This window comes from Ovis aries, chromosome 7 (genome assembly GCF_016772045.2).
Source record: "Ovis aries strain OAR_USU_Benz2616 breed Rambouillet chromosome 7, ARS-UI_Ramb_v3.0, whole genome shotgun sequence".
NCBI lineage: Eukaryota > Metazoa > Chordata > Mammalia > Artiodactyla > Bovidae > Ovis > Ovis aries.
In genome coordinates this window covers 13,598,263-13,610,967 of record NC_056060.1, presented here as the reverse complement: position 1 = coordinate 13,610,967, position 12,705 = coordinate 13,598,263, and the positions used below count along the sequence as shown (strand labels likewise).

General features: G+C 49.2%; 1 long non-coding RNA gene across 1 annotated transcript; it reads right to left on the bottom strand.

Moving 5' to 3' along the window:
• Positions 1-2,513: 2,513 nt before the first annotated feature.
• Positions 2,514-9,821, bottom strand: LOC132660117 (uncharacterized). Its single transcript, XR_009601330.1, has 2 exons — positions 4,817-9,821; positions 2,514-4,007 (listed from the first exon to the last, which is right to left on the bottom strand). It is a non-coding gene; the product is annotated as an uncharacterized LOC132660117 (long non-coding RNA).
• Between the last annotated feature and the right edge of the window lie 2,884 nt (positions 9,822-12,705).

The window sequence follows — 12,705 nt, the reverse complement described above, 5'->3', positions numbered from 1 at the left end:
ACTTCACTTTCACTTTCTTTTATGGAAAAGGAAAACCTAGGAACTAGAAGTTTGCAACAATAATCAAGAGTAAGTGGTGAAGTCTGGGTCTGAACGCAGAGTGCATATTCTTCCTGGGTGGCTCAGCGGTAAAGAATCCACCAGCCAATATAGGAGACATGGGAGACGGGGGTTTGATTCCTGGGTCAGAAGAGGAAATGGCAACCTGCTTTAGTATTCTTGCCTGGAAAATTCCATGGACAGAGGAGCTTCGGGGGCTACAGTCCTTGGGGTCGCAGAGTCAGACACAGCTGAGCACACACAGACATGCACATTCTAGGAAGAAAGGTGAAGGAGTTAAGATCCTCAGCTCTGGGAAGCAGGCTCATCAGAGGGAGAGTCCCTCCCACTGTATTAGTGTGCCTATGGGTGTTAAGGGCTGGAGGCTCCCTCCAGGGTCTTCAGGGGATGCCGGTGCTAACAGGGGAGCCAAGACCATGGGAGCTGGGCTGCTGCTGCTGCTGCTGCTGCTGCTGCTGCTGCTGCTGCTGCTGCTGCTGCTGCTGCTAAGTCGCTTCAGTCGTGTCTGACTCTGTGTGACCTCACAGATGGCAGCCCACCAGGCTCCCCCGTCCCTGGGATTCTCCAGGCAAGAACACTGGAGTGGGCCGCCATTTCCTTCTCCAAAGCATGAAACTGAAAAGTGAAAGTGAAGTCGCTCAGTCGTGTCCAACTCCTAGCAACCCCGCGGATTGCAGCCTACCAGGCTGCTCCGTCCATGGGATTTGCCAGGCAAGAGTACTGGAGTGGGGTGCCATTGCCCTCTCTGGGAGCTGGGCTGAGGCTGGTGCAGGTCCTGTTATCCTGCCCCTCTATGTGGCAGGACAAGGCCGGGGGACACATCTGTGTGCCTCACCCCACTTCTCCAACCTGACTGTGCACACAAACCAGAAGGATCTTATTAAAATGCAGATTTGGATTCAGCAGGTCTGGGGCAAGGCCCTAGATTTCGAATTTCTAAGTCTCCTGGGTAATGTTGATCCCTGCTGGCCCAGGGACCACATTTGGAGAAACAAGACACTACAGGACCCTGCCTCTCAGGCTCCACCTGCCTGATCCCTCCCAGTTCTGGAATGAGAGCTCTCTCCACCACCACCTCTCAGGAGGCAGCATAGTCTCTGAAGGGCATTTAAGAAAAGTTGCACAGGGAAAGGTCAGCCTCGTAAACCCACTCCAGTATTCTTGCCTGGAAAATCCCATGGACAGAGGAGCCTGGGGGGCTACAGTCCATGGGGTCACAAAGAGTTGGATAGGACTCTGTAAACCAGTTAATCAACATGGGCCAAATCTGAGTTGAGCCCGGCAACTCCCATCACCTACAAGGTCCCAGAGCACTGGCTTCTAGCTAAAAAGCAGTGCTTATGGCACCTGTAAGATGGAGAAATGATCGCAGAAGATGATGTCACGGGGTTGACGTGGGGAGTGAATGAGCAAGCATGCGTCAAGCGGTTAGCCTGGGGTCTGGCACACAGAAGGCGCTCCTTAAGCATTACCTCTTAATTTGGTCAATAAATAACCAGCAGATGTGGGTTTGAAGCTGACTTGGAGAAAATGAAGTACAGCGGTCCTCAAACCTGAGCGCACATCGGAGTCACCTGGGAGGGCTTGCTAAACCTCAGCTCTCTGGCCTCCACCCCCAGCGTTTCTGATCTAGCAGGGCTGGGGTGGGGGTCTGGGACTGTATTTCTCACCAGTCCCCAGGTGATGCAATGCCACTGATCCAGGGACCAATTTGGAAACCCTCTGACCTAGGGGAACTCTTGTCCCTACCCTAAAAGGAGGAGTTTGGAGGCCAGGCCAGAGCTGGCAGTGCCAGGGCAGTCACACCAGGAGGGGGTACCTTTCCAGCAGCCTGGGCTCCAAGGACACCAGAGAGGGGCTCGTCAGGGGCCTGAGGCCCCTCCGTAGGCCTCTCCTCCAGGCCGGTTCCCTCCTGCCTGGCCCAGCGCCCTGGCCCTCAGAAGGCCCCTCCACCCAGCTTTGTTTGCATTCCTGGAGCCTGCGTCAGCTTGGGCAGTGGGCATGTCTATGCGGGCAGGCCTGGCGCAGTCCTGGCGGCTGGCCCTGCTCCCCAGGCCTCCTGGGCAGGCGCTGCAGTGGCCACGCAGGGCTCACTTAGCAGGCCTGGTGACTCACGCTTCCTCCCGGATTCCGGGAAATGCTTTCCTCCTGTTGCTGCTGCTGCTTTTTTTCTTGTTTAATGAGAAGTTCTCTGCAGACTTCCATGGCAACCTCAGGATGGAGAGGCAGCGGGAGAAGGTGGTCAAATCCATTCCCAAGAGAGGCCCCAAGAATTCCCATCACACACACACATATACACCCTTGCCAGCCCTGGCCGGAGCCCCCAACCCACCATGGAGCTCTGGTCCAGGAGGGCTAGCCCCAGAAATGCTCGCTTTTATTAAAAAGGAATGGCCTCACAAAGGCACGACTGTAGGAAAGGTTGTAATTTGCCCAAATAAAACTTAATTTGATCCATGAAATAGCTGTGGTTTATTGTGTAATAGATGTGCTATGTGTTTCAGTTTAATAGAAGCCAATATAATAGGGGGCCAGCTGGGGCCTCCAGAGGCCAGCCTCTTTCCCACCACACACAGTAGGGCCACACAGCCCGCCCTGATGGTGAGACCCTCCAGCGGGAGCCGATGGAGAAGGGCTGGCCACAGACTCCTGGCCTAGACCACAGAGGCCCGTGGGAGAGACAGCCCAGGGACAGAAGAGTAAGAGCACTTGAAGGAAAAGGAAAAAAGAGAAGAAATGAAAACCACCCTTTTTCCAAAGCAAGACTGTAAGTGTGAGTCTGAGGAGGGGGCTGTAGGGACTGAGTCACTTTCCTGTCCCCTGCTGGAGTGGGAGGGCCCCTACCAGGGGCTGTGGGAGAAAGGATTGGTCTGTCAGCTGGCACGGCTAGGGAAGGGAGCCTCTAGGACGGTCCCTGGGGAGTAGGTAGCTGGTTCGGCCTCCAGAGGCTTCGTGCGCAGGGTCAGGGCGGAGGAGGTACAGGCTGGGGGAGAGAGAGCCAGTGTGGGGGCGCTGAGTGGCTCACGTGGGTATGGCGGGGCCCCAGAGATGGTCCAGGCAGCATTCCCTGCCCCCGCCAATCCTGACCTGAAAGCCCAGACTGAGGGTCAGAGAGAGTAAATAAGCTGGGTGGGGGGCGCTCAGTCGCTCAGTCGTGTCTGGCTCTTTGCAACCCCGTGGACTTCAGCCCACAAGGCTCCTCTGTCCATGGAACTTTCCAGGCAAGAATACTGGAGTGGGTTGCCATTTCGTCCTCCAGGGGATCTTCACAACCCAGGGATCAAAACCGCCTCTCCTGCATCTCCTGCATTGGCAAGCAGATTCTTTACCTCTGAGCCACCTGGGTCAAACAGCCAGGGAGCAGCTCAGCCGGGTTTCAGTCCATAAACCCTGACGACACACTGGTGCTGGGTCTGGGACAGGGACCAGTAGATGGGATGCCAAAGTGGTCTTCCAGATACCAGGAATACTGGCCAGCTGACAGAGACCAACAGAGAAGGGGTAGGAATGTGGGTGGAAGGAGCGGGGTCTCACATTTGCCTGCTGTTCTCTGTGAGCTCGGCACTGCTCTAAGCAAGCCATGTGCATCATCTCACGTAATCCTCTTGACGGCCCCATATAGTAGGTAATATGTGTGCTGTTGCTCAGACATGTCTGTCTCTTTGTGACCCCAAGGACTGTAGCCCACCAGGCTCCTCTGTCCATGAGATCCTCCAGGCAGGAATATGGAGTGGGTTGCCAGGCTCTCCTCCAGGAAATCTTCCCGACCCAGAGATCGAACTCACATCTCTTGAGTCTCCCATGTTGGCAGGCAAGTTCTTTACTACTAGTGCCATCTAGGAAGCCCAGATATAGTAGATATAGGTGGTTCCATTTGTCAGATGAAGAAATTGAGGCCAGGGTGGCTTGTCCAAAATCATAGTTACCCATGGACCCTCTACTGCCTCCTGTGGGTGAAGACAGCATCCAGTTACCAGCTCGCCCTGCCCCACCCCATTCCCTAGTCCTTTCTGGCCCCTGGGTCCAGTTTGTTCCTGACTCATTCTCCCCAGGAGTGTGTCCCTAAAAAAGGTCTTTATTTGGCTCAGTTTGACCTTCAACAAACCTCTGAGCTTCAGTTTTCTCATTTATAAAATGGTAATAATTACACATACCCCACCAAGGCTGTTGTGGAGATTAAATGAGATATCATGTAAAAAGCACGTGAGCCATGATTTGGCCTTCAGAAGATATTCCTTAAATCCATCCATTTCAAACAACTCCCACTGAGAATACTATGTGCCAGGTAAGTTCTGGACGTTAGCTTAGGGGGAAGAAACACCTAGATTTGAATTCCAGCTCTGCTATTTACTTGCTGAGTATCTGGAGGTTACTTTACCTCCCTCAGTTTCACCATCTGTAAATTGGACATAACATTACCTATTTCACAGGGATGCTGGGATAATTAAATGAGATTACAGATGGCACATAATAGATCGTGCTCAATAAACAATAGTTACTTCCTGCTCCTCATCCACATTATTATTCTCTTTCTAAACTCTTTTATGGCATGGCCTCTAGCGTGTAGCAACGACATGTCTAATGCAATGTTGCCCCATAATCCTGCTTGACCTGTGTCCCCTCTCCCTCAAAGGTTTCTCAGTCTATCTGTGAACTAGGGTTCCAGTGCTGAGGCTCACAGAACCGTCTGTATCCCGAGTACCCCAGAAACCCATCACACATGAACCTAATGACTGAAAGAATGGAAAGCAGTTACCCTGGAAGCATGGTCTTCTGTTCTTCCAAGGAAATGTCGTTTTTTCGCCAACTCCACTGTTGAGCTGAGAAGGGCGGGTCTGTGAGGCATCCAGAGGGACAGCAGCCTCATTGATCAGGGTGGGGTCTTCCAGGGAGAGCAGCCGAAAAGTCTTCTCTGAAAGCCAAGTGAGAGAGGAAATGCGCCCCATCACCCTTCTGGGAACTGCGGGCATGTGCCTCTCTTCCCCTCCTACCCTGCTAACTCCCACCTGGACCTGACAGATGGCAGCAAGGCCAGGGAGCCCAGTTAGAAAGCCATGCTGTGGCCTGGCCACCTAAAGCCACAGTGTGGGGCTTATACGAGACTGGAGCCATCGAGACTGTGCCTCAGCTGTGTGTGTGTGTGTGTGTGTGTGTGTGTGTGTGTGTGTGTGTTTGTAGTACACTACACAAATGTAAGGTTCAGACTTCCCTGGCAGTCCAGTGGTTAAGAATCTGCCCTTCCAATGTAGGGGGCGCGGGTTCCAGCCCTGGTCTGGGAACTAAGATCCCACATGCCATGGGACACAGCCAAAAAAATGGGGAAAAAAATGTAAGTTTCATTTATTGTCATTTAATACAGTCAAACTTCAACTAAGAAGAATACTGGCAGATAGAAATGTTTAATTAAGACTTAACACCAAATCCCTTGTGGTTCAATGTTTATAGTGGAGAGTCTGGTTTTATAATTATAATTTATAATAAAGTTTAATATAATATAATAAAGATAATGCATGCTCATTGTAGAAAATTTTAAAAACATGGGAAAGTACTTTTAAAAAAATGAATGCTAAAACTACCCCTAACTCCACAACCCAGAAATATTCACTGGATATATTTAATATACATGTTTATGCATTAATATCACAGTATTGATATATGTGTCAGGGGTGGAATTTCAGTGCTTACTGTATTATCTGTGTACATATGGAAATAAAGTACTTTACATATGTATAGATTTATCACTAGGGTTTTTTTCCCATTTGTCATTATATCATAAGTTTTCCAGATAATTGAAGATTCTAAAACATGATAGTTTTCTTTATAACACATGCTGATGGTAGGATAAATAGTTCAGAAAAATAGAAATTGGAAAGAAAATACTCCCCCAGCTCACTTTGATCTTCTCTCCCATTTTCTCAGGCACAATTGCCATTAGCAATTAAACATAAAAAAAGAAAAATTAAACATGATTTTAAAAAGCTGCATAAAATTTTGTCACATGGATGCGCCATCATTTCTGTGATTCCTTATATTGGGCAGTTAGACTTTTAAAATTTTTGCTGCCATACCAAATGAATATTTCTCAGGAAAAATCCCCAGAGGCAGAACTGCTGGCACAGAGGGCATAACATTTTTAAGGCTTTTAATCCATATTGAGAAACTGATTTCCTGAAAGCTGCGCCCCGCCCCCACCCCAGTTTGTTGGCCCATCAGCATAGAAGTACATTCATCTTATTTACCTCACTCCATCTCAGCCCCGTTGAGGGCTATTTTTTTATAGTCTGGCCAAGGTGATAAGTGAAAAATAACATCTTGCAGTTTTAATTGAGGTTTTGTTTTCTAAAGAAGTTAAACATATTTTTAGATACTTACTTTCAAATATAAACATAAACTTAGTCACAGTTTTTCCCCTTCATTAATTTTCTTTTCATGTCCACTGTGCATTTTTTTTTCCTATTGAGGTTCTTAATTTTTTTTTTCCTATTGAGTTTCTTAAATTTTTTTCTTTTTGATTTGCCAGGGCTCTTTACATATGTGTTGTGATTTTAATTCTATTTATGGGATGTTTTGATATACAGAAATTTCCGATCTCATGCATACAAACATATACATACATCTTTTTCTGTATAATTTCTTCCGTGACTGTTGGTGCTAAGAGACCCTTCCCATCCAGAGATCAAAATCATGAACATTTTATTCTAGTTATTTCATGGTTTGTTTTCACATTTGGCAGTCTCAGCCATCTGGAATTTGTTCTGCTCTATAGTGTGAGGTGAAGGTGGAGCTATTCTCTCTCCTCCCCATTGCTGCTGCTAAGTCCCTTCAGTCGTGCCCAACTCTATGCGACCCCATAGATGGCAGCCCACCAAGCTCCCCCATCTCTGGGATTCTCCAGGCAAGAACACTGGAGTGGGTTGCCATTTCCTTCTCCAATGCATGACAGTGAAAAGTGAAAGTGAAGTCGCTCAGTTGTATCCGACTCTTAGCGACCCCATGGACTGCAGCCTACCAGGCTGCTCCATCCATAGGATTTTCCAGGCAAGAGTACTGGAGTGGGGTGCCATTGCCGTCTCCCTCCTCCCCACTACACTCGTCCATCTCCTTGGTTTCCTAGGCACCACTCATAAAGCAAAACCTCCTTTCTAGAAGTGAAAGTATGAGTCGCTCAGTCATGTCTGACTCTGTGATCCTATGGACTGTAGTCCACCAGGTTCCTCTATCCATGGAATTCTCCAGGCAAGAACACTGGAAGAGCCTTTCCCTTCTCCAGGGGATCTTCCTGACCCAAGGATAGAACTCCTGTCTCCTGCACTGCAGGCAGATTGTCTACTGTCTGAGTCACCAGGGAAGTCCTTTCTAGGAGACTCTGCAAAGTATAGCAGCCTCAGACACTGTGCCATCGCCACCTGAAGACACCCCCCCAGCCCTCCAGTGATACCTTCTGTACACAAAGGCACTCAACAAATAGGTGACCCAAGGGTGCCTGAGTGGGAGAAGACAGTCCTCCTCATGCCATTTATAACACACGTGCTTATCTCCTATTGTGTTAAATGCTCATAAGATATTCCAAACTTTAAAGGGAAGGAGTCTCACAGTGAAGCGCCAGAGTGGGTGAAAGGCATCTAGAAAAGGGAACGGCATAAGCAGGGGCTTGGAGGGACCTCCCTGGTGACCCAGTGGCTAAGTCTCCACACTTCCAATGCAGGGGGCTGGGGGGTTCGAGGTCTGGTCAGGGAACTAGATCCCACACATGCAGCAACTAAAGATCCTGTGTGCCACAGCTAAGACCCAGTGCAGCCAAATAAATAAATAATAAATATTTTTTCAAAAATTAGCAAAGGTTTGGAGTCACAAATCAGTTTGGCCTATTTAGGGAACATGGTTGGTTCAGGCCTGGGAGGGTGAGGGGACTGAGAAGGGCCTGATACATCCTACAAGGGGCTTGGACTTTGATGGGCAGCCAAAGGATAGCTTTTTGCAGAGAAACGACTTACTAAGCTGCACTTTAGGAAGATCCATCTGGCTGCAGCATAGAGAGGGGAACAAAGGGAGTTCCTAGAGGCCTGTGGAGGGATCCGCTACGAGGGGGTGACGGCGATGCCACAGAAAGATCGTGTGACGGAGCCAAGGTGGTCTGGGGCTGCCCCTTCCAAGCCTGGAAGTCTGTCCTCGAACAAGCGAGCCCTGGCCTCCAGTCCCTGTGAGACACCACCCACCAGGGAGCATTCTGAGCCCCTTTGCCCTGGTCCCAGTCTCGGCATGCTTGGCTGCTCTGGGGGTGAAAGTCTAGGATACAAAAACCTCGGAGCCCAAAGGCCACCAGATTTTGAAGCAGCAGTGATCTCAGTCGAACCCTAGCTCTATGCCTTATTTCCTGTGAGACCTCAGGCAAAGTCCTGAGCTCTTGCTAGCCTCATTCTTCCATATCTATAAAAGGGGACAGCCATATCTGTAGAAAGTGCTAGCATGAGGGTCCAGTGTGAGTATTCCATTAGTGGGAGGGGACTCAGTTTATGTCAGTACCATACCACTGCCCTAAAGGTTAAGTCTCCTGCTTAACCCAAAGGAGTGGCCAGGTGTAAGGCCCAGGAAGGCAGGTGGTATCAGAGCGGATAAACAACAGTTTATAAAAGAACACTGGGCCAGTGTGTGTCTGACTAGCCCTTTCTGCTCTGCTTTCTTTCCCTCCCAGCCCTCTGTTGCTGGTGCTGCTGCTGCTGCTGTTTAATCCCTTCAGTCAAGTCTGACACTGTGCAACCCCATGAACGGTGGCCCACCAGGCTCCTCTGTCCATGGAATTCTCCAGGCAAGAACACTGGAGGGGTAGCCATTTCCTCCTCCAGGAGATCTTCCTGATCTAGGGATTGAATCCAGGTCTCCTGCATTGCAGCAGATTCTTTACCACTGAGCCACCAGGGAAGTCCTCCCAGCCCTCTATCAAGCCCTTATTCTCTTCTAGGTCGTGTCTTAGACCACATCAGCGCTTGCATCAGTTCCCATCTTGTTTTCCAAAGCACTTTCCTGCTTCCAAGTTCATTTATTCCTTGCAACCACTCTGTCAAAACAAGTATTAGACCCATTTCATAGATAAAGAGACTGAGACCACTCCCTTGTGGGGAGAAGGTGGTAGGAAGCCCTTTGGCTGTTTTATGCTTCCCCAGCCTTCTCAGTCTCCCAACCATGGTGTTCAGAGTCAGGGCACTGGCTGAGAGGCATGAAATTCTACAAGCCAGTGTCTTCGAGGCACACGAAAGAATCCCAGCACCTTAGGTGACAGAAAGCTAATGAGCACTGGAACAAGAGTCAGGCAGACCCAGTTACAACCCAGCACCACCACGGGGCTCTGTGACCTTCAGGCAATCACTTGACCTCTCAGAGTTTTTGCTTCTCATCTATAAAACAGGCATCATCCCAGAGATGCTAAAGCATTGCTGGGAGCGTGAAACGAGAGAACTGATGGTGTATCAGTTATTTACTGCTGTGTAACAAACTACATTGTTTTCAGAAAGACTATCTCCCCAAACTAGTCAGTCCAACCTGTCGTATTTGTCAACACCATCAGTTCCACCAGATGCCTGAGTGATGGAAGCTGGGAGAGGCAGACATTCCAAGGTGCTGACAGGTGTTCTGCATGGGAGGTGCAGGAATAGGGTATATCTCATGCTGTTTCCCATAACTTCTTGGTTTGGGAAGGTTAACAGAAAGAGTGATCAAATCACGGTCAGTGCTATTTGGTGGTAGATAGCTAGTCCAGCAGTGCATTTAAGGCATGCACACCAACGTGGCAGGCTGCACAGGTGCTGCCCATTGTGAAGAAGGTCCTGGCATGCAAGGTGCTCCCTTCCCAGGTGCTGGGTTGCTGCTTTTCGCTCCACCGCCACAAAAGCTATGTGTTCTCTCCCAGTATCCATCTTTTCCACACTCACCCTCTACTTGTACCCAAATCTTTCACCCAGAAGGGCCAGGTACACTGAGTGGCAAGGCACTTTAATAAAAACTAACAAGAATTCCATCTGAATCCCCTTTGGTCAGACTACCAAGCATAGGGTGCATTAACTAGGCTGGCCATTCAGGGAAGCTAAGAAGTCGTTGGCCCAGGAATTATTAGGGCAGAATCTCCTTAAATCCACTCCCCAACCCTTTTCATCCTGGTTATTACCCAGGAGGTGACCCAGAATTAGGTGATCCCTTTCTGGGGACAGTCACAATCAATGACCAAGCTGCCTTATTCAGGTGTGTGGACCAAGAAGAGGGGAGGGAGAGAAAGCTGGGAATGTTGACCCAACCAAGACCATCCCTTTGAACGGCAGGGAACAGGGACAGTCATGAACACTTTGACCATCAGCCCCTTGTCAAGTGTCTTCTGCAGTAAGTTTGCACCGTTGTTAAACTGTAAATGGCCCTGAATGGGAAAACATGACCCAGATCAGCTTTGGGGCCAAAATGTTGTGGCTGGAATTGGCTGATCTGACTGCCAGTGACAACATAACTTAAAAATGTGTCAACAGCATGGAAGCATACACCCACAGCCCCAAGACGGGGTCAGAGGTCTGAAGCAGTCAATCTCCCATAAGCAGCCAAGGTTCATGCTTACAGGTCAGCTTTGGGCAGCAGTCTCAGGCCTGGTGGACTGTGTAGAAATATGCCATCCTTTCCTTGCTCAGGTCTCTGAGGGTAGTCATGTCTGGTAGGGGATAGGTTCGGGCAGCAACAGGGGGCAGGCTGGCTAGGGCAGGCATGCCAGTCAGTCTCATCAGAGAACAGACCATTTCCAACAGGCATCTGCAGGAGTGACCCACAAAGTTCAATCAGCAGGCTCAATTAGTGGCAACAGTTTGCGTCCCTATAGAGAGGTGTCTTTAATTTGCCAGTTTGTAGTTCTCCTAGGGACAAATGAAACAGCCAGGTCATTGGTTAGATCCAAGAGACAGCAAAACTATAACAAGCTCCATCAAGAGGACTGTTGGCTGGAGCTATGAGAACAGTCTTGAGTTCTGCCCACTGAGCACAGCGGCTGTGCCCATTCGCAGAGCTGACACACTGATGCGGAGTAGCTGCTGCTGCCCAGTGGACACCGTCGGGACAAACCCAACCTGCAGGGGAAAGAGCCCTGATACCAGTCCATTCTCCACCTATGGTTTCCTCCTGGATTTTGTCTCAGGGAAATTTCCCCAAGAAAGTCAAAATTACCTTAGAGCAGCCAAGACCCACTTATAGACTTCTGACTGTCATATCTGCCTGGATCTAAAGTCGGTAGGATACACTGTATGAGGGGCTGAGTCATCATTCTTCCCTAAGGAGCGTGACCTGGGCCACCCTCTTCTCCCAAGTGAACCAGCTGAAGTTCTAAGGATCCCTCTGGTTCCTGTCCATGTCAGTGGTGAATTTCTCTCCTTTCTCAGTGTTAAGTACCCATCTCCATAACTGCTATCTAAAAGGCAAGAGCAACCTCAATCCCCCAGGAGAAACCCTAGTGGTGGCTCGTTTTGATGGGGGAAACTGACATTGGGCATTACCTTGACAAGGAAGTCCCACTACCTGGAAGAGAGTTAACCATGGTCAGGGAAACATTTTGGCAGCTGTCTTTGAATCTCCTTCTTAGCACTCAGCCTGAAACCACCTCCCCAATCCTCCTCAATAAAAGGCAATAAAATATAGGGACATCTATTGCTCAGAGGGTAAAGCATCTGCTTGCATTGCGAGAGACCTGGGTTCGATCCCTGGGTCAGGAAGATCCCCTGAAGAAGGAAATGGCAACCCACTCCAGTATTCTTGCCTGGAAAATCCCATGGACGGAGAAGCCTGGTAGGCTACAGTCCACGGGGTCACAGAGTTGGACACGACTGAGCAACTTCACTTCACTTTATTGCCCAATTGGCCATACATCTTGATCAATATATTTGCTACTGAGTTCCATGGACTTCCTCAAAAGTCCATTAACTGGCTTGTAAGACCCTCCTCTTTCCTCATCCAGAAAGCCATGTCTCTCTCAACATCCCTCCTGCATCACTGTCAAAGTCTATGAAGGATCTGAGACTTTCCCCAATTTGTAAGACAATAAGTTAGCTTGCCCTGTTTCCTGGATGCTGATGGAAGACACGAGACGCCTGGTTCAGAGACAACAGATTTCCAGCACTCAGGTCACTGCTGGCAGCAGGTCCACACTGGTTTTCTTGTGATGCAAAGAGGGACAAGTGACAACTTCACACCCAGTAGGGTGCTTTATAGGAGCAGAATCCTAAGCTTGGGAACCCAGATCTTTTATACGGGGTAGTAAAATGCCTGTCCTTTGCACCAGAGGGAGACACTATCTCTAAGGCTGTTGGTTATCATATATCCTGGGAGAGAGAGTCTGGAATACAAGCAGTCTGTGCCTTTGCTGCCAAGATTCTTAGAGAGTCCCATGGAGAATTATCTCCCCACACTACAAGCTTTCTCATTTGGTCCCTACGTGATAGAGGATATCATTCTCATTTTATGTATGAGAAAACCACAGCCCAGAGGAAACACATGAAAAGTTCAGAGAGAGTGGAAAATGGTGGGGCTAGGATTCAGACATCAAAGCTTCCCACTTCTCTCCAAAACTGGCCCAAATTCCTCAGCAACTGCAGTTCAGACAGAAGGCTTGACAGAGAAGGCGGCAAA